Source organism: Coturnix japonica, chromosome 24, assembly GCF_054131305.1.
Source record: "Coturnix japonica strain WE chromosome 24, WE-NBRP24, whole genome shotgun sequence".
NCBI lineage: Eukaryota > Metazoa > Chordata > Aves > Galliformes > Phasianidae > Coturnix > Coturnix japonica.
The window spans coordinates 2600366-2620475 of NC_140686.1; the positions used below are offsets into that span (position 1 = coordinate 2600366).

General features: G+C 38.0%; 1 pseudogene across 1 annotated transcript in view; it reads right to left on the minus strand.

Annotated features, from left to right (window-relative positions):
- Positions 1 to 20110, minus strand: part of LOC146756997 (ankyrin repeat domain-containing protein 26-like) — a 41878-nt pseudogene continuing 21768 nt past the window's right edge. The window contains exons 12-26 of the transcript XR_014936940.1: positions 18405 to 19381; positions 17393 to 17610; positions 15632 to 15815; positions 13898 to 14044; positions 12357 to 13313; positions 11965 to 12117; positions 10521 to 10696; positions 10259 to 10325; positions 7614 to 7726; positions 7065 to 7206; positions 6033 to 6326; positions 5113 to 5345; positions 4479 to 4725; positions 2501 to 2546; positions 1 to 992 (exon numbers count right to left, since the gene is read on the minus strand). The product of XR_014936940.1 is annotated as an ankyrin repeat domain-containing protein 26-like (transcript). The remainder of the gene's footprint in view (positions 993 to 2500; positions 2547 to 4478; positions 4726 to 5112; positions 5346 to 6032; positions 6327 to 7064; positions 7207 to 7613; positions 7727 to 10258; positions 10326 to 10520; positions 10697 to 11964; positions 12118 to 12356; positions 13314 to 13897; positions 14045 to 15631; positions 15816 to 17392; positions 17611 to 18404; positions 19382 to 20110) is intronic.

Sequence of the window (20110 nt, forward strand, 5' to 3'; positions counted from 1 at the left end):
TACCAGATATGAAAGTTTATTAAATACCAAGTTGGAACATAAATATCTGGAATTAAATATAGCATATTAGTGTCATAAAATACATTCATATAAAAAGGTGCAGTACCAATTGGACAAAAGGTTGAAACATTGATTTTCCTTCTTCCCACTATGAACCGCTTCAGGTTCATCATGTGTTCATCTACCAACTGTGAATGTCTTAAGATGAGTCAAATTCTAATGCAAAATCCAACAAGGATATCAAGTCAGAAATATCAAAAAGGTCACATTAAAGCTTTCTTGGCACTGCTACACACGCACAGTATTTTTAAACCCTAGGTGCGTGAAAGTGACAGCAATGTAAAGTGCATTCTTCTCCAGCTTAATCACTGCTAAAACTTCCACTTAACCAGCAGAAATATTCACAGCATCAGGATGGAAACAGCTGGCAGGAATCCAATCAAAATCTCCTATGCGTTAAAATAACACTGGAGACTCTACCACAAACAGTGGAAGGGTTAACTAGAACCAAAGGAATGCTTCTGGTAAAACCTTTAACAAAAAACATGGAGCAAAATAATGTGTCAAAAACATTTTGACAGTTCCGTCAAGTTCAAGAACCAACCTTACTCAGTCTGACAGTAATTAAAAATAGATATGGTTCTTATCCTGAGTGCAAAATAAACTGACTACCCCTCGGTGACCAACAGGTAAGTGCAGAGTGTCAACCTATTTAATATATTTAAAATTTATATTCAAACCGCAGTAAAGATGTTTCCACACTAAGCTGCAGGATGGGAAGTCACAGACCTCCTATGTAAACAAATGATCTCCAGTACTTTTCCCTTTACATTTTAAATAAAAATATATTTAGATCAGGTAATTTTGGTTTAAAACATCCCGGTACTCCTGTACCGCTCTGCAAAGGGGATCCTGGTCAACATTGAGATTTTTTGAAGATCCATAAGTAGATTTCATTGGAGAAGCTCTAGCAGTTTCAAGCTCAGCGGTGGCTGGAAAGAAAAGAAACAAGATTGACGATGTTACTTTTACAGTAGATTGAGTCAAATCAGTCACTGTAAAAACATTACTGATAACTGATCAGGCTACGCTCTACAGAGATATTTAAAAACTTCCAAGGAAAACACAAATCAAAAAGGACAGGCATAAAGGAAGAAACATTTTTTCACATTCAATGATCAGCCAATACAATTTTTAAAGCTAGTTAAAGAAATTCCAGGTTTTAGAAACACAGAATGGTTTGGGCTGGAAGGGACCTTTTAAGATCACCCAGTTCCAATCTCCCTTCTATAGGCAGGGACAGCTCCCTCTAGACCAGGTTCCTCAGAGCCCCATCCGGACTGGCTCTGAATGCCTGCAAGATGGGGGCTATGCACAACATCTCTAAGCAACCTGTTCCAGAGTCTCACCACCCTTACATTAGGAAGTAAAGAGTTTCTTCCTAATATCTAGTCTAAATCTACCTACTTTCAAGTTTACAGCCATTTCTCCGCATCCTGTTATTACATGCCCATATATATATATGAAAGTTTTAGCCTTAACTTTAACTGCCAGGGATGTCTTAACTTTCCCTGGCTAAACCCTCTTTCGTTCATGGAAACACATCTTCGATGGAAGCAGAAAAGGATTTTCAGTACTTCCATCCATCAGCCTTTTCCAGACAAGATCCCCAGACCAAGCAAATACTACGGCTCCTACTACACATGTAATTATGTTTGAATATGCAAATGGGCACATGGCAATGGGTTTCTGTCTATTCAGGGAAATTGGAAGAGCTGTGAAGCAACAGCTGGATTCTCAAGGGCTCCCTGCTTCAAAATAACTCTAGGAACAGCAGCAGTGACTCTGGCAGAATGCTAATTGTGAAACAGTATGAATTCTTCTCTGAAGACCTGGCCTTTTATTACAGAACAGGCTTTACACTGCATATTAAAAGCAATCAGTTCATGCTGTGTTTGCCTATATATTGCTGAATGATTTTTACCTAAAGAAAGGCTATCTTTTCCACTGATTCTTCTTTATCCAAAGACAAGTATGACAACATGTCAGGTACAAAAAAAAGCAATGAAAAAGAGCGAGCAAAAATTAAGAACACCAGAAAATGTATATGGTATATTTGAAGTGCTGAATGCAATGAATGCATGCAGAAAGAGAAGTAGTGACAGAAGTCCATAAAAATCTTATTTCTGGGCTTTTTTTTTTTTTACATTTGATGTTTGTGCCTGAGGATGAAAGGTGACTTGAACTTAAGCCAAGTGTATCTGTGCGGGGGAGATGGTTTGCTCTCCATGCTTTTTCTCAAAAGTAGCTGCAGAACATTCTGAAGAGTATATTGGTTAGCAGGAAGTTTTCCATTAAAACTCTCTAAGTTAGAGTTAAAAACAGCCCCACACTGTGCTTCAAACAGCACAAATCTTGACAACTTTTGAAAATAATTACATAGAAGTTACGAACAGTCATCACCTTCCTTAAAAACACTGATATCAGAGTAGCATATTACCTTGCTGAAGTTCCTTATTGATTTTTTCCTCCAATTCCTTCTGTACCTAGAATTATAAATAACACATGCATTATAAATAACACTGCACATTTTATTAAGTAACAGAAACCAGCTTGGATCGCTAGAAAGGAGCATTTGCCCCTCGCTCTCCCAGGAGATGTTTATTTACTGTCATTTACTCTGAATGCAAAGTTTTCATAAGGAGAAATTAGACCTTTTAAAGGGCCACAGTCCAAACACCGTATGCGATCATTTACATTTGAAGATATTTGCGACTCCTGTGTTATTTTCCATCAGGTCTTTAACGCATAGAAGTAATTGTCAAAACAGACAGCATAAAGCTTCCAGACTCATGTAATTAGCAAATACAGTTAAGTGCTTGGAGCATGTGGCTTACGTGGAGAGGCTGAGAGCATCAGGACTGTTAAGCCTGGAGAACAGAAGGCTTGTGGTCTCACCTACAGGTGTAATTATCTGACTGTGGGATGCAGCATAAAGAGGACAGAGCAAGAAATTTCTCGGTGGTGCCAAGTAAAAGAACAAGAGGAACAGGCAGAAGTCAAAAGAGTGGAAATTTATAAGACTGCTAAAAATCAGGAGTGCAGACAGGAAATAAAATCAGAAAGGAAACAGAAACTGAGAGACGGAATGGGAAGTAGGTGTTCCCTTTCTTATGCTACCAGTAGGAAAACTGGTTTCATGAATCCATGCACTCACGCTGGTTGCAGCTAGCAGAAGTCACTATTATTTCCTGCACCCACTTTTCAGAGCTGCATTTCTTTCTCTTGTTTGTAATCAGTGCAATTTGTTTCTTCAAACAGTTGCATGGACAAAGTAATTGATACCAGCATTTTGAATAACGGCAGCGTAAAGTATTTTCAGCTTCTTATCCCTGAAGCTTTATCAAAGCTTTTGCAAAATCAAAGCCAAAATCTACACGAGCTTCCTCATCCCAGGAGATGCTCACACTCTACTTCAGATAACCTCCCTTACTTTGAAAAACACCAAATGTGCACTGAGAGCTTTAAATAAAAACAAAAGTGCAAGATGACTACACGAGGCAAACTCCAATTAAAGTTCCTTAGTTTCCAGTTATTATGAACTTTACTGTCAGGAGAACTTGTAATCTCCTCCATCCAAGAAGGCAGCACTTAGTTTGAATTTAATGGCAATACAGAGGTGTTTTTTTTTTGTTGTTGTTTTTTTTTTTTCCCAATAGAAGGAAACAGATTACTGGAAAAATCTGAGGTATAACTGAAGCAAAGACAAGGCTCAGAGTCAGGTAAACTCTTGTCTTTTTAAGTAGCCTGGTGAACAGGCCAAGTACTAAGCAGCACAACTGGCAAAGTACTTCAAAGCTATTGCAGAAGTTGCAATCATGTATAAATTGCTGCAAAATATTATAAAGCTGTGAAGACTTGAAGAGTAGGTTGTTGTTTTCTCAGGTAATAATACATAGCAGGAAGCACAAAAAGAAATGTTTACTAGGCACAGCATGCATCCCACAGCAGACTGTATAGGAAGAAGCAAAGCAATCATACTCACATCATCCTAGTTTTAAAGGATGTCTTTGTTAGTATTAATGTACTAAAAGAAACTAAAAATGAAGATCAGTAAGGAAAAAAACAACGTGGCTTGACCAGAGATGTCTGATGGGCTGAGCAAAGATGTCAAAGTTATCCATTTCAAGTATGTCATACACTTATGCACATTCTATACAGTAAAGTTTAATAAATAGCTTAGCTGGGAACTTCCAATGCCACAGCAGCTGCTTATTAAATTTTCTCTAGTTGAAAAAAAAGAAAAAAACAAAACAAAACACACAAAAACCTTACATAAGTACATAGTTATGTGTATATACAGTTAGATAGTTCATCATTTAGATGTCAGTATTTTTGGTGTCTGAGCACTCTAGGAATTCTGTACAATCTTAATGACCTAAAGTCTTCATCACTGAAGAGTATTTCACAATGCTTACCTTATCCATGTACACTTCAACTTTTTTTCTTGCCAATAATGCAATCCCAGCAGCATCTAGGAAGCATTCCTCTTGGCTGGAGCTTCTGTTTAGTGCGGAATTGTTTCTGAGATTTCCCAGTTCAGCTGAATATTTTCCTGGACTTGCAGGAGGACCTCCACTGACAGTGCTGCTCGCAATTAAAGATTTGTTTCTTTGGCGTTCCTCAAAGAGCTTACAATTGGCTTCTGCAAGTCTCTTGGTTGTTCTGAAATATTTAAAAACACACAAAGAATTATCTTTGATAATATTTTTGCAGAGTCACTTCTTCCAGGTCTTTGACTACTATTCAGCTTTTGAAAAGAGAAGGCATTAGAAGTCCAAAATGAGAGGGGCCCAAAGGCCATGTGTTAAAATGCTATCAACTTCAAACATGGGCCAGTGATGCCATAACTAGTGGTGTGACTGCTAGAACACTGAAGTGAAATGATGGTGGTTCCAAAAATAAAGGGGAAAGGTTTTAGAGGGTTACGCTTACATCCATAGTGCTGACAAGACACAGAAAAAGGATTTTAGGAGGAAACAGTACAAGGTTTTTCATGCAAGCTACTGCTACTTCACGTCTTGTTACCACTCCAAAAAAGCACGCACTTACCTTTCCAGCTTATTTGCTAGCCTTATTCTCATTTTCATTTCTTCACGATGCAGCTCTTTGTATTTTCCCAGTTCCGCAAGCATAGATTCGTTTTGAAAAATATTGTCTTTGGTATTTTTTATTTTGTCCAACTCACATTCAACCTCTTTTATTCTGCACTTCAGCTGGTCTCTCAGCGAGGCATGATGATTTTCTCTGATTTGTTCTATCTTGTCTTGTGAGGCTGCCTGGACCTGAAGCAGATAATACAATTTCAACCATTGCAAAGAAAAAGTGAACTGCATCTCCCTATACGGTTGCCCATAACCAATTTAAAGGGCCCAGTTTTACTCAACTGAGTCAACTGGACCTTTTCACTACTATCAGCAATCAAGGCAAAACCCTGGAACCAACACGTTAAATAACTGTTTTCATCCAGACAGATCTGCTCTTAGCAATATTACTTATGGGAGCAGCTACTAAAAGAATGCTATGGCTGAAGGACAGGGCACACAAAAAGGATTCTACAAAGAAATTATGAGAATCCCATCCCCACTCTTTCTGCCCCACGGTAACTTCAGTGACTTCTTCCCTGAGCATTTTATCCTGTACAATGATAAAACATAACCTGTACGTATGGCCAAGCCATCTCTAAGTTATAGCATTCATGTGATGAACAGCAATAACAAGATGACCAGATGGCCATAGCTTCTTCTAAGAACTGCAAAACAGAAGTCTGTCAAGGGACGGCTATTAGCTTGGGGACCTGCAGGCAAATTACACACACAAAAGCACTTTCGCCAAACAATTTTCCATTCTTCCACTTCCCTTCAGGAAATATAGAAGTATGGCACTAACACAAAAAACCAAAGTACGAACAAGAAATGGCAAAAAGAAGTTACATAATAAAAACTATAGACATACACAACAAATTCACTTACCTGCAAAAACAAATTGACTTCTTGAAGTTTTTGATTTATTTCTTGTGCAGCTCGCTCTTCCACTTCTTTCTTGTATCGTTCCATTTGGTTGTAAGTCATCATGTGCACATTGTGGACAGCCTCCAGATGTTGTCTCAGGTTTGCCACCTCTTCTTTCAGCTGGCATCTGGTCTTCTCTAGTTTTTCATGTTTTTTCATGTTTAGAGCCAGCAGTTCTTGCAAATAATGGTTTTGTCCTTGTAGTTGGACGCATTTTTTACACTCTAAATCCAGCTGATGAGAAAGTTCAGTAACCTACAGACAGTAATAAAATGAACTTAGAGGGGTGTAAAATTATTCTCTGAAAATTTATGAAGGGGAAGACCATCAAGTCTGTAACTGTCATCTGCTGACTCAGTACCCGAGTCAAAGGAAAGACAAGATCATCTTTTAAGGGAAGAACAACTTTTAAGTTCTTGCCAATAGGGTTCCTTGACTTACAACCTTCCTCAGTTCTGCAGCAAGTAAAAGATCAACAAGTAGCAAACTAGCAGAATTTCACTTACGGGAGTGTGCTGAAAGGCACTAGGGCCATTCTTTTGTGCACTGCTCTACTGCTCGATGGAAATCAAACCACTCTACCCAGACAGCAGAAAGAATGCCTATCATGCTTCAGTGGGAATGTTCCAGTACAGAGTTAACTGGGCACAGGAAACAAGTACTCCTCCTGCCATTGCTCTTGAAAGCTTTGTAAACAGTGCTTCAAAAAGCAGCTTCCACAGCAGTGGTAAAGGAAGGTATTTTCTCTCTAGGTCAAATCCAGTGTCTGGTTGCAAGAATATGTACAAAATATGAGATGTTTCAGTAGTTTCCAAGGTCAACTGTGAAGCCAATTTTCTCTCCCAGAAATATAACTTTTCCATACCTACTGAAAAGAATATTACAAGTCTCTAGAAATTAACATGACCCAAACAAAACAACAACAACAACAACAAACAAACAAAAAAAAAAAAACAACACCAAAAAACCCAAAAAGAAACAACAAGAACTTGCCTTTGTTCTTGATTTTTCAACTTCATTCACCATTTCAGAATACCTGTTCTTCATTTCTCCCTGGAAATTAAACTGGGAGTCTCTTTCTTTGGCTTCATGCATCTTTAGTTTTTTCACAGCTTTCTTCAAAAGGCTCTTGAACCTGCACAACAAATCAGTCAAGAAAATAAGCAAAGGAACTAGGTATCTATTTGTCACGCTTGTACAAGAAAAGCATAGCTATGGCTTGCTTCATTTTTAACATGCTCAACAGGCCAAAAGTTAATAAGAAAAACCAGCATTTCAATGCAATAGATCACCTGGAGGGTCCACATTTCACCTCAACAGAGGAAAAAAAGACTTCCCTCCCAGAAGTGCAAGGCAGCCTACATTTGCTCTTCTTATGGCAGCTACAGAAAATCATAGGCTCATGTACCAGAACTGTCTTGCAAGAACTGATGTGAGATCTGAATTTGTTCAGAGTTAAACACACCTACTTTTACATGCAAGTTCCTTAAAGCCTGACTTCTAACCTACATGAGCTCTCTTTCAAGTACTAGTGAACCATACCTGTCACATTCCTTCTGCAGTTCAGTATTTCTTTCCCTTTCCTGGTCAAGACATGCTTCAAGTGGTCGTTTCAATTCTATCGGCTTCTTCACATTCTTTCTTTCATTCTCACACTTTCAAAAAACAAACAAACAAAAATACATGATACACTCAGCACAGGACAGTACACATAGCAACTGCAGATAGCACATATCCATCCTTTTGCCACATTCAGCAGAACACTGAGGCACAGGATTCTTGTAAACATTTAAATCACTTCAGGCTTCACACAAGCGGGCCAAGACCTAGGGATACCAATTAACGCCCCTGCTGAAGCAAATGCTCCTCTGCCCCCTTATTGGGCTTTGTCCCAAAAAGCTGGAAAAAAGATGCTAGAGAACAGCTTCCGCAGTTCCTCTGCTAATAGGTCAGCTTGCACAGGTAGCCACAGCCCTGGAGAACACTGCACACTCTACAGCATTCATTCCAATGACCAGCAGGCTCTTGTGGAAGAGTCTGCTTTTCTGGAATTCACCAGTGTCTTCTCAGTCATTACTTCCATATCTTATTTGTGGGTGTTTACTAATTTAGTTGCTGTTCCTCATGGTGTTTTTTCAGACAAACTACAGGAGAACTGGCAACTAGTTCTGTAGTTTGCATTTGCACCTTATTTATTCTGCAAGGTTTTTAAGCTCCTGTTATTCTGAAAACATGCAGCAGTTCCTCCGTACACTGCACTGAAAATAAGGGGTGTTTTAATCCTGCTTGGAAATCAAGGGGTCAGACAATAACCAGAAGGAAATCAAATAAAGAACACAGGAACTGCTGCCTTGCTCCATGTGCTCAACTGGTATCAAACCACACCGTCTTTCTGATAGCACAACTCCGAGATATTCTCTTGGCTTTTATTCAATTCCTTCATGACACCCAAATCACAATAGTACTCAGGGCCTGAGTAGCAGGGATATAAAATCAGAGTATGTAAGAACTCAAGAAAATGTCAGCATTGCTCTGGGTATTGGCTAGGTGTTAGGGACTGTTTTCTGGGCTCACTTCTTCTAAAAGCTCAGCATTTTCCCTACTCAGTTTAGCAATATGGTCTTCAAGGTGGGCTCTCGACTTTCGATCTTCCTCGCACATCATGCATGAGCCTCTGGATGTCATAGCCAACATATTCTGATTTTGTATCTATGGAAACAACAATGACAAAGGGAATGCCAAGATAACCAGAGAGACAACACTGCACATGAACTGCATTATAAACTAGTAACTCAAATGGAGGCAGGGCTAAGCTCTCACCACTAAGGATCTATAGTGAATGTTACACTGAGTTTATAAAAGATGGCTTGAGAAGCACCATCAAGAATAGCACTTAATGCTAGTGGAAAAAGTGAATGCTCTCTATGCGATAAAATGAGGTTACATCATTTGGAGATAAGAAGACACACATACAACATTAACACACAGTTTTCTTCATAAAATTCTCCAGATTTCATAATGATACAAAAATGACTGCATTTATAATTGTGCCCACCACTTAAAATTCCCTACATTTACTGACTGTGAAATAACTGCAGATCTCCTCAGAGCAAGAAAATGTTTTCAGAACAGCAATGTTACTTATCCTTTTACACAAAGGAGCAAAGATTTGCATCACAGATGCATTTGTGTGTAAACAAGTTTGCTTATTCAGTTCCCTTTGTTAAGAATGAAAGTTGCCTACATGCTTTGAATAGCACATTTTAAGAAAAAGAGAGACATCCCTGACGTACAGAAGGACATAAAAACCTGAGCTTAAAGGCTTATATGACAAACTCATAAAACTTCCTCATGTGTCTTTACAGGATATGTTAAATGTCGGTTCTCCCTATGTGACAATGTATGGGTAAAATACAGAAGTGTTAAAAATGCTAAAAACCTTCTAATTGGTATATCACCAAAAGAAGATGACAGAAAAGGAACCTGGAAAAGAACTCAGACTTTTCTGGTGCTGATAATCAACAGCTTTTCCCTTCCACTAGATGCTTCTTATTCTCCCTATAGCAGCTTAATTTTCCAACAGCAAACTAATTAAAGAATATTCCAAGGTTACACAAGATGCTAAGCCATGCATGCACACCAGCTACTTCCCAGCTGCCTGCCACTGACTGCACAGCATTACTTCACCTAGTTGTTCTTTCCTTACCTCAGCCCCCTGCAGGGCAGTAAAGTACCAACACATATTCACAAATGGAAAAAGAACCTAATGAGCTCAGGTGGAAACTATGACAAAGCTCTGAAGATGAAATAGATTTCTCACATCCAGGTTTCCCCTCCCAGATCTCAACCACACATCTCCCTCCTGCTGACACTGTCCGTCCTATCCATCAAAAGAATCATGCTGATTAACACAAACATTTTCATACTACTGCAAAGACAGAAATGGCAGCAGTGAAAGGTGGAGATTCACAACCTTTACCTTATGGGAAAACTCTCAAAACTGGAGAATAGACCATCAGGATTTTCAGAGTACACTACAGTCACACCACAGCTCAGATGACTCAGCTCCCCTATGATCCCCAGGAAAACCACATAACTTCCCCACGAAAAATATCTAAATAGGCTCAGAAGCTCACATAAAAAAATAAAAAATAAATAAATAAAAGGGAAGTTTATGACTGGCTTACTGAGGCTTCAGTTCTCTTGTCCTGGTGTTGCGCAGCAGCTTCCACCCTGGCATTTTCCATTTCAAGCCTTAAAGAGAAGCACAGATCTTATTAGACAAATCCATAATAGCGCACACTGCAAAAGAATGGTGTGAAAGAATGCTATTTAAAGCAAGAGCTTCTTTTAAAATCATGTTTTACCCTGATGATGCAACAAGGCAATTCTGACGTTTTCAGAGAATCCCAGAAAGCAAAACCTTGCTTCACTCTGTTATTTTCTTACCGTTGGACATGTTCTTCCAGCTGCTTTATTGTAGAACTGCTTCTGGAAGCTGCTAACAGAAGGTCTTTCATTTTTTGGTTAGAAGCTGATATTTGTCTTTCCTTATTATCTAGGTCAGTCTTCAAATCTTGAATGCAACGCTCATATTGAATACGCTGTTTTTCAGAGTCATGTAACTGTAAAGTAGCAATGAGAATCCTCAGCAGCCCGGTTAGGTTCAGTATAGAGAGCTCAGTGAGCACTGAAGAATTTGGATATTGCATGTATCTACATACACCCCCTATCCAAAGTACTGGAATCGTTTCCAATTCATTCAAGCCTTCATTTCTCTTAGCAAATGAACAATAACAGATGATATTTCATCATCTGTGACACTGGCCTCTCCCATCTGTACAAAGGATTTTCTATAACACCATTATGAGCATTGACACTGCCAATCCTACCTTCCCAGTGACTTGTGACATCCTGAAATTACTTGTTTGCTATTCTATCGAAAATATTAACCAAAAAACCTCATCCTTTTCCTAAAGTGATTTCACAGCTCATTAGTACGTTATTATGGTAGATGTTTCAGAAAAAACCCACAACTCTCACAGAGAGCAAAAAAGAAAAACTCAAATTCAGCTGTCCAGTATTTCTACTTTTTCTCAGAAATCAGACACCAAACTTGGCCAAACCAAAAGCGATAACCTGCTGAGACACCAGGTCATTTTGCAAAGCAGCTTATCAAATACAGATCTTCTCCAGTTAAAGACATAATGACTTCGTGTCGAAGACCACCCAGTCATGGACACCAAGTGCACAGAACAATGCAGTTCATATACTTGTCTTTAAATCTATACCCCTGAATTTATTTCTAGGATAGGAGGACATTTGCTTATACTTTGAACTCTCTGCTCTGATTTGGCACAGGCATGACTGTGATCACAGATGACAAGGGGCAAGTTGAGAAGACTAAGGGGATAAAGACCACCTTATAGTGTTTACAACCAACCTTATAAGACACAGAAAAACAATTTGTAAATTCAGAGCACCTGTGTAATGTTGCTTCAGATAGTTGGTAGTTTGTACACATCCCATCCACAAATAAATTCTTAATTGTGTTTGACACCAGGAAAGGGAAGTAAGTTGGGAAAAGAAAGAACACTGCTACAACACCCTGGAGCCACAAGAAGAACTTTAGCTGTGGGGCTGAAGAATGGCTCCTACTTGCAAAAGAAACTAGTTGGCTTTTTGATGATTCTAGTAACACTTATCTTTCACTACAGAGGAGGAGGCCAGCTGGCAAAGATTTCACCAGCTTCATGAATTATGACAGGGTATCACTGCTAACCTCCTTAGCTCTCTCTGGTACTTGCTCTCAGAACATTATTTTTCTCTTCTTCACCAGAAACAGGGAAAAATCACCCTCAGATTTTATGTGTAAGTTACAGCCTCTCTGTACCTTAGCTTTAATCCTGTCCAGTTCCTTCTGCAAGTGCAATTTGTCTTCCTCAAGGTCACTGCGGTAGCATGTAGTAACTACAAGGGAAGCTTCTGACATAGACTGCTTTTTAAGAGCATCAGCAAGCTCCTGCTGCAGCTGTCTGACCAAACCCTAAGGAAACAGATAAACATGAGGAAAAACATGAAACTTGACTTTACTCCTTTAAACTGACTGTATTATACAGTTCAGTCATTTACCGGTCCTCCTTAATTCTAAGAGAAAAAACAATGAACCACAACAAAACAACACAATTTGGTCCTATGTGTAAAACTTACACCTGATGCATTTTAGAAATACAAAATCATTTTATGAATTGAAACATTTTAATTTATTCTAATTGTATAGCTTACCTCTCTTTCTACTTTGTCAGTCTCATATTTAAAGACTTGTTCCTTTAAATCAGTACACTTGGTATTTAATTCCTTGTTTCTCTCTTCCATGAGGTAAACCTGCTTTTCACTGTCAGCTCTGAGTTTGTTGAACATATCATGAAATCTGTCCTGGACATCATTCACAACCTTTTCTTTGATGATCTCCTTGTTCTGCAAATCTTCCAGCTGCTGACGGAGTAAAAGGTTTTCACTTTGGAGCTGGGCCAATTGTTCCTGCATAGATTCATGCTTTATCATAAATTTACTGACTTGATCTTTCTCAAGTTGCCACGCATGCTCATTTTCTTTTGCTTGACACTGGGCTTGATTTAAGTCTTTTTGTGTCATTTCTAAAAGCAGTGTTTTTTCTCGAAGTGTTTGTTCCAACTGGTGAAGCTCGTTTTCTAGACTATTAACTTTGCTTTCCGTTTTACTCAGCTGCTGAGACAAGCTCTTGTTGCTCTCTCGCACCTCAGAGAGCTCACGATGGAGCTTGTCTTGTAAACGAAGCCATTCATCACGTTCTCTCTGAAATGTTCGTTCGGCATCACTTTTCAATGACTGATGATGTTCGAGATCTTGAACCACTGCATTCAAGCGGGAACAGAATGATTCAATCTCTGTTTCCAGTCTGTCTTTGCTTTCTTTTTTCTGTTCAAGCTTGGAAGTTAGCATTGCAGATTCCGTCTTGAGTAAATTCAGCTGTCCATTGTACTGAAATACTGTCTGTGTTAAGGTTTCCTCACTCAGTTTAAGTTCCTTCTGAAGAGAATCATTCTTTTCTTTCAAAGACTCATTTTCCTCTAAGTATTTTCCTTCATCCTCCTGGTGCTTAAGTTTTACTTGATTGAGTTCCAGTCTTAGCATAGCAATCTCTTCTTGCAGTAACTGATTTCTGTGTAGCAGATCCTTTTCTCTGTCATTAGTGTCAGATTTCTGTGTGATAAAGGACAATAATGAATAGTTAGTTGGGAAATAAATTCAGGTTTAACCCATCAGGCAGCTAGGCACCACACTCTCATCACTAAGTGGGATGAGGGAGAGAACAGGAAACAAAACAGAACTCATGGGCTGTCATAAAAATAATTTATTAAGCAAAAAGATGAAGGACATGGAAACAAGAAAGTGATGACAGTATAATAACGAATTCAAAAGCCAAGTAATAGGATCACAAACAGCCTCAGCCAGCTTCTTTCCTAGTTAATCTCCAGATATCTGGACATTTCACGGGTAGAAACCTTAGAAATGATTGTAACAACTATACAGTGAAGAACAGCAGGCAGTTTAAGAGACTGGGAACACAATGTCTTATTTTCCAGTGGCTTCCTACTTCCACATGCAATTCAGGTCTATGTGGGATTGATGATGCTATTCAGAGTTTTTAGACAACAGTAACAAAATTTGGTTATATTGATAAACTGTAGATAATCCACGAAAAGGCACAAAAGGTTATTTTTCTTAAGGTTTTAGAATGAGCACAGTGAAGTATAACCAAATTAATTAGGAATGGAACTGCTTACCTCTGAATTTTTCCCAATAGTTTTTCTTGTCTCTTCTTCCAGCTCCTTCTGTCTCCACAGGTGGTTGCTCAAAATTCCTTCTTGCAGAGCTCTAGCACTCCTTTCATTAGAGAGCTGTCTCTGTGTTTCATCACGCTCTTCTTCAACCTACAGTAATATAGTTGAACTTGTGAATCTTGAACAAAATCAGAATTAGCAATACCTTCTTATTTCATTCTTTTTATTCTTACATTCTATTAATTCTATTAAGAGTCATTTATCATAAAATCATAGAATGACCTGCATATCAATTTTCCATGTTTGCAAACAAACATCTTTAGATTTATCTGAATTGAAAGTTATAAGGATAGTGTGAGTCCTTTGCACAAATCAGCATCATAGAAGTTTTATACTTAATGAATCTCCCTCTATAACACAAGAAAAAAACAAACAAACTAGAACTACTATTCTTGGAAACATACAGAGTTTAAGTAGAAACCCAAGTTATCTTTCTAACAAACTATATATACATACTAAAACCAGAGATGGACACTCATATGCTTACAGTCAAAGATTTAAAAACATCTATTCATCAATATGAGCACTAACACTAAGAACTGCACAAAACAAATGACTAAGATTTCCAAAAGCACAATAACTACACTTACTTTACCCCACTGCAAGGTCTTAAGTCTACATCTCTTCTACTAATATTTAGAAATGCTTCAGAAAATGTGCCAATCCATTTTCAGTTTACCAAAATCTAGCAATACTGCTGGATAAATTGAGTTGTATGAGATTTCCAAAGGCTATTAATGAAGTGAGACACAGAAGAGGACTGACCAGCTGAACAGCAGACCAGGAGGTAAACTAATGCCAATGATGTCCCTGTTAAATCCAGGCAGACTGAAAGAGGTGATGCTAACTACTTACTGCTTCTGCCAGAGCAACGTGGCCACTGAGGATCCTTAATGACCACTTTCACATGTTCTTAATATGTTTGCAAATACAAGTTCTGAAAATTTGAGGCTTACTATTTATGGGGAAAAATACAATACAACAGACCGAATTTCCGAGGTATATTTCAAACTGCATAGAACCATGACAGGAATGCTGAAAAGTAGGTAAAGGCCAGTGAAAAGACCCTCAAAACTGTATGTAAGAACTGAAGAATTCATGCAGGTTGTGTACAGTGAGAACATCATCATCTCAATTGCATTAAATAAGCCACTAAACTTGTAATAAAAATAAAGGTGAGAGTTTTTCTGGATTCAGTCTTGATTGTAAGCAACTGAGGCAATTTACAGATTATCAGGTAAACAGTAACATTTAGGCCTAAATTTAAATTCATGTAAGTATAATTGAAAGAATACTACAAACAGTAACTGTAATTTCCTTCTGAAGAAAAAAACCAATAATAATAAAAACATTATATATATATATATATACACACATATAATATATATACAGATATATAGATATAGACATACATATACACACACGCGCACAGAGTTCTGTAGTAATTAGGAAAAATAACTCAAAGAGAAGCTTTGCCTGAAGCACAAACCAAACTATAATTCTGAAAAATGTGAAAAGGTATCATGAACTTGTTTGTTCACGCTGGTTTCATGACAATGGTCTTCAAAATGCACCAAGATAATTACCTAATGTCTCTTTCACCAACAAGTTGAACATACTAGCATAAAATATCAGTTTGAAAGAAACAGAAAAACAGAAGATATATATTTAATATACCTGTTTCTTGAGCTGTTTCAGCGTTATTAACTCTGTTTCTAAATTCCTTACACGAAACTCAAGTTGTTGTTTTTCCTCTGTCTCTCTAGAATATTGATCCTTTTCCCTCTTTAGTTGCTTTCTTGTTTTTTCATATCGCATTTCAGCTCTATGTCTCTTTTCCTCTTCTTGTTTCACAGAAAATCTGGGATTTAAAAGAGAGTATTTGAGGAATTAAAGCACTGACAAAAAAGTAAATATGCCACATCATGAACCAGGAGAAACAACTTAAAACTGTAGAAATGTCACACCTTTTCAAATATAGAAGTTTTTCTGCAATTTGAAACTTTTAACATCACTCTAATTTCATTCCATTAGTGGTGGAAGACACCTTATACATGAGCTGCACAAGACTGACAAATAAGCCCTTAAGTGATGTACAAAATTCATCATGTATTTCCATGTCGACATAGGTAAACATGAACAGTAAACCATGAACTTTTACTAACAAAAATACACTGTTTTTAATAAGTTGATCATCACCTATATAGTACAGATTCATAATGACTGCAAGGAATACCGATAAAACATCACATCACTTATCTAAGACAAATCAAAAACTTTTAAGAAGCCTTCCCTAAGACTATAACAACTGCTTACCATGTGCGGATGAACCTTTTCATTTCTTTTAATAAATTAAAGGATAAGGATAGTGTTCAAAAAAAGATTTGAATATCAGCAACCACTAACAAGTAGTTCAAAACATTGGCTGTAACATCAGTATTGAAGCAGCTTATTCTAAAGGAGAAAGATTTACATGTAGTCTTTAGCTTCCCAAAAAGAACAGCTTTTACTCATGTATAGCTAATACTGTTTTGAGATTTTACATAGAAGAAAAAATTAATTCCTTCTATTTACAGATGTTTGGGAATTCTGAAAAATGTTTAGAATCAAATCCAGGCCAAATCAGGAACGGCTTTGTCTTACTTACAATCCCCTTCCACGTACTGGGAGACTGCTGGCACATCCATTTCTCTCAGCTTATTCTCACAGAGTTTCATGCTCTGTGATCAGCCTGGAAAGCCTCTACTGAACTCACACATGTTGACTACAATCTCTTGAAGGCCATAAAAAGAAATGCACACAAGTACTTGGAGGCCAAAAGTTGGACCCAGTGCTCCAGACACAGACCAACTAGATGCTAAGTAGGGATGGACTCCTCCCTTCAGCTTCTTGACTCTGCAACCCAGGATGCTGCTGGCCTTCTCAGCTGCAAGATCATTCTGACTCATGTTGCACTTAATCTCTGCCAAAGCCCCCAGAGGCTTTTCAGCGAATCAGCTCACCAGCCAGAGCATTTCACTGTGTACACAAGGGGTTCCTCCATCCCACGTGCAAGGGCTTTGAATTCGTTCTTGATTAATTTATTAGGCATAGGAGGTAAGATTCTAAAGACACGATTAGAGTCAGTGTTAAGGAAGAAATTCTCAGGGAAGCCTGGTCTGGTGGTTGGTGACCCTGCACATAGCAGGGGGGTTGAAACTAGATGATCATTGTGGTCCTTTTGAACCTGGGCCATTCTATGATTCTGTGATTAAGACCTCTATTACCTCCAGCAAAATTAATCTGAACCTCCACTGTGCATTTAGTTCTTTGAAAAATATACTTTTAAAACAGTTTGGGGAGCAGGGGACTACTCAGCATAGCTTTCAATACCGAGGAAAGTGCTTCAATTACAAGATTTAAAACAATCTAATTCTACGGATTATTTTATTAGCTTACCCTTTTACTGGCATTTCAAGTAATTTTGGTCTCTCCTCAGATGAAGAATTCTTTGTGTGTTTTTCTTCTATCATTTTTTCATTCTTCCTTAGAGCAAGCTTTTCTTTTACTGGTTGATGGGTAATATTGCCCACTGGTGTATTTGATTTATCAAGACTTTCCTGTTTCTCCACTGCTTGCATTTTGAAATGTTTCTGCTTCCTTTTTTCCTTCTCAACCTATGAAGAGAAAATTAAGCTTCATATATTTTTCTGATTCTAAAGGAGATCCAAGACCAAATAATCTAAGCTTGACTTTTAAAATAATGTAAAATAAAAAAGATTTTCCCCCAAAATTACTCTACAAAATGTACCAAGTCAACAAATATACTCTGAATTCACTCTTGATTTGAAGTATAACAATCAAACAAAAACAAAAAAGCAAAGCAGCCCTAAGGAAACAAACAATAGAAGCATTACTGATGGATAAGAAATCAGATGGACTACACAACAGTAGTTGTAGAAACACAAAGTATGAGTGGATGTATGATGTCGTACTTCCTTAATGATGAGGAAAAAAGCAAACTGAACTCAAAAGCAGAAACAGCTTCACAGCAATCAGGAATTTTAGTGAGAGGCAATGAAGGCACACCATGCACAAACCACAGCAAATGAAGAGATAAATCAAGACCCTGTTCAGAAGCTATTTTCATTCCTTGATCGACAATCAAAACTGGTGTACTTGTATGAATTTCTTTTTATGGTAATGAGGTGATAACTACTTACACTGGAAATGACTGCCACCTATTGTCAAACTGAAACAATACACTTTGCTTTCTCAAAACCTTCTGATTACATTATGGGGAAAAGCACAGTTCTCCACTGCTTTCCTTATTTATGAGTAACGTTCTTCTCTTAAGACAAAAAAACCAATTTGCACAAAGCACCTTCTTTTAATGATCAATAGCTAACATGAACAGGACCACAGATACTGAGAAAGACTAAAGAATAAGGAAAAGCAGGTGAACTTCTACCTCTTTTTGTAGCTCTACCTTCTCTTTTTCCAAAGCCAGGAATACCATTTGCAGCATTCCTACCTTACTCTTAAATCTTTCCACATCTTGTTTTAGTTCTTCATCCAGATTTCTTTTCAGCATGCCACAAGGTTGCTGAGTATGCGGGAAAAGATTTTCGATTTCTGTTTCTCCTATTTCCTTGTTTTTGATAAGGCAGTCTCTGGGAACACTGTCACTAAGACAGATGTCCTTGCCAATTTTTTTCTCACTTATAAAGCCAAGTGTACTTTCACCATTTGTGGAAACAGGTCTTATATTAGGAAGATTATTAGAAATGTCATCCCAAATATTTGTTTTTAAACAATGTCTCAGGGAATACTCAGGACTTCCCTCTACATCTCTACTAATCCCATTCTCATTCTCTTCCATTTCCTCTGATTTTGATAGATGTACTTTTGTATTATCTGTGTAATTAGTGCAGCCTTCTTCATCTGGTATTCTCCAGGTATTTTCCATGCTCGCATTTAAGTTACTGTGATCAGGAAGGACACAGAGACTCAGAATAACTATTTCAGGTTTGGGTTCTTTTAGGTCTACATTAAGTTTCACATCTCCAAATTCACCTTTACTTTCTAACTTATCACTTGATTCTGTCACACAAGACGAAACACAAAGACTTTTCAATTCTTCAATGAGGTCATCTTCTGACACTTCTGCCACAAGGGATGGAGCTTTCTCAGATTCATTAATTTCACCAAACAGCTGCTTCAGTTCTGCTGTAATGTTTGTAAAATTTCTTTTCAACTCCATTTTCTCTTTTTCAATCCACATTTTTTGTATCTTTCTTCCCACGGCTTTAGACTTAACTGCTTGTCAGCACTGTGGGATTCCTCATTTTCTGCTAGGGCTTCCTGATGAGAAATTTCTGCTTTGTCAGTCTGCTTTTCATGTGCTGTATTTTCTATCAAGTTGGTAGTTTCTAAAACATATTTATCCTTAAGTAAGCAGGTAAAGACAGAAAAATTACCAAGAAAAATGAAATTACCGTTAAGCCATATAATTTACATTGCAAACTCATCCCATCATACAACAACAACAAAACAAAGATACCTTATTTATTTTTTCCTCAAAACAGAAGGATCTAGTTTAGAAACATAAACCAATCAAACAGATCAAAACCAATCAGTAACAACAGAAAACACAACTGCCCAAATTTTCCCATACTCCATTACTTTCTACTGACTGTCCCTTTAAACCCCCTGCTGGTGAGCGTTCATAACAAGCGTGAGTGATCATAACAAGCTTTTTTACTAACCACCACAAGGGACTGGCTACATTACAATCACTTATGCTCCTCAGAGTCAGAATTATTAAATTCTATTCCAAGCTCCCAAGACAAATATTTACAAGGAATACCTGTTCATTCCTGCCCTCAGCCCAAAATCAAGAACTGAGACATCTATCCAAACGGTACCATGCCTCAAGCTCACTGACCAGCTCCTCTCTCCAGCCTTCTCACTATCTCTGACTTCACAGTCCCTGCAAAGTTGCCCTTGGCTTGTGTTCCCTTCTGAACAAGGTCTGCAGCCTTGGCATCCCAAGGAACCACAACTATTGTCCTTCTTACTCTGGTTATAGAGGCCCTTTTCTCCTTCCACATCGTAACTCCACAAAAATCTTTCACAATGGAGAGCATCTCAGTCACCACCTGTCTCAGCCACTTC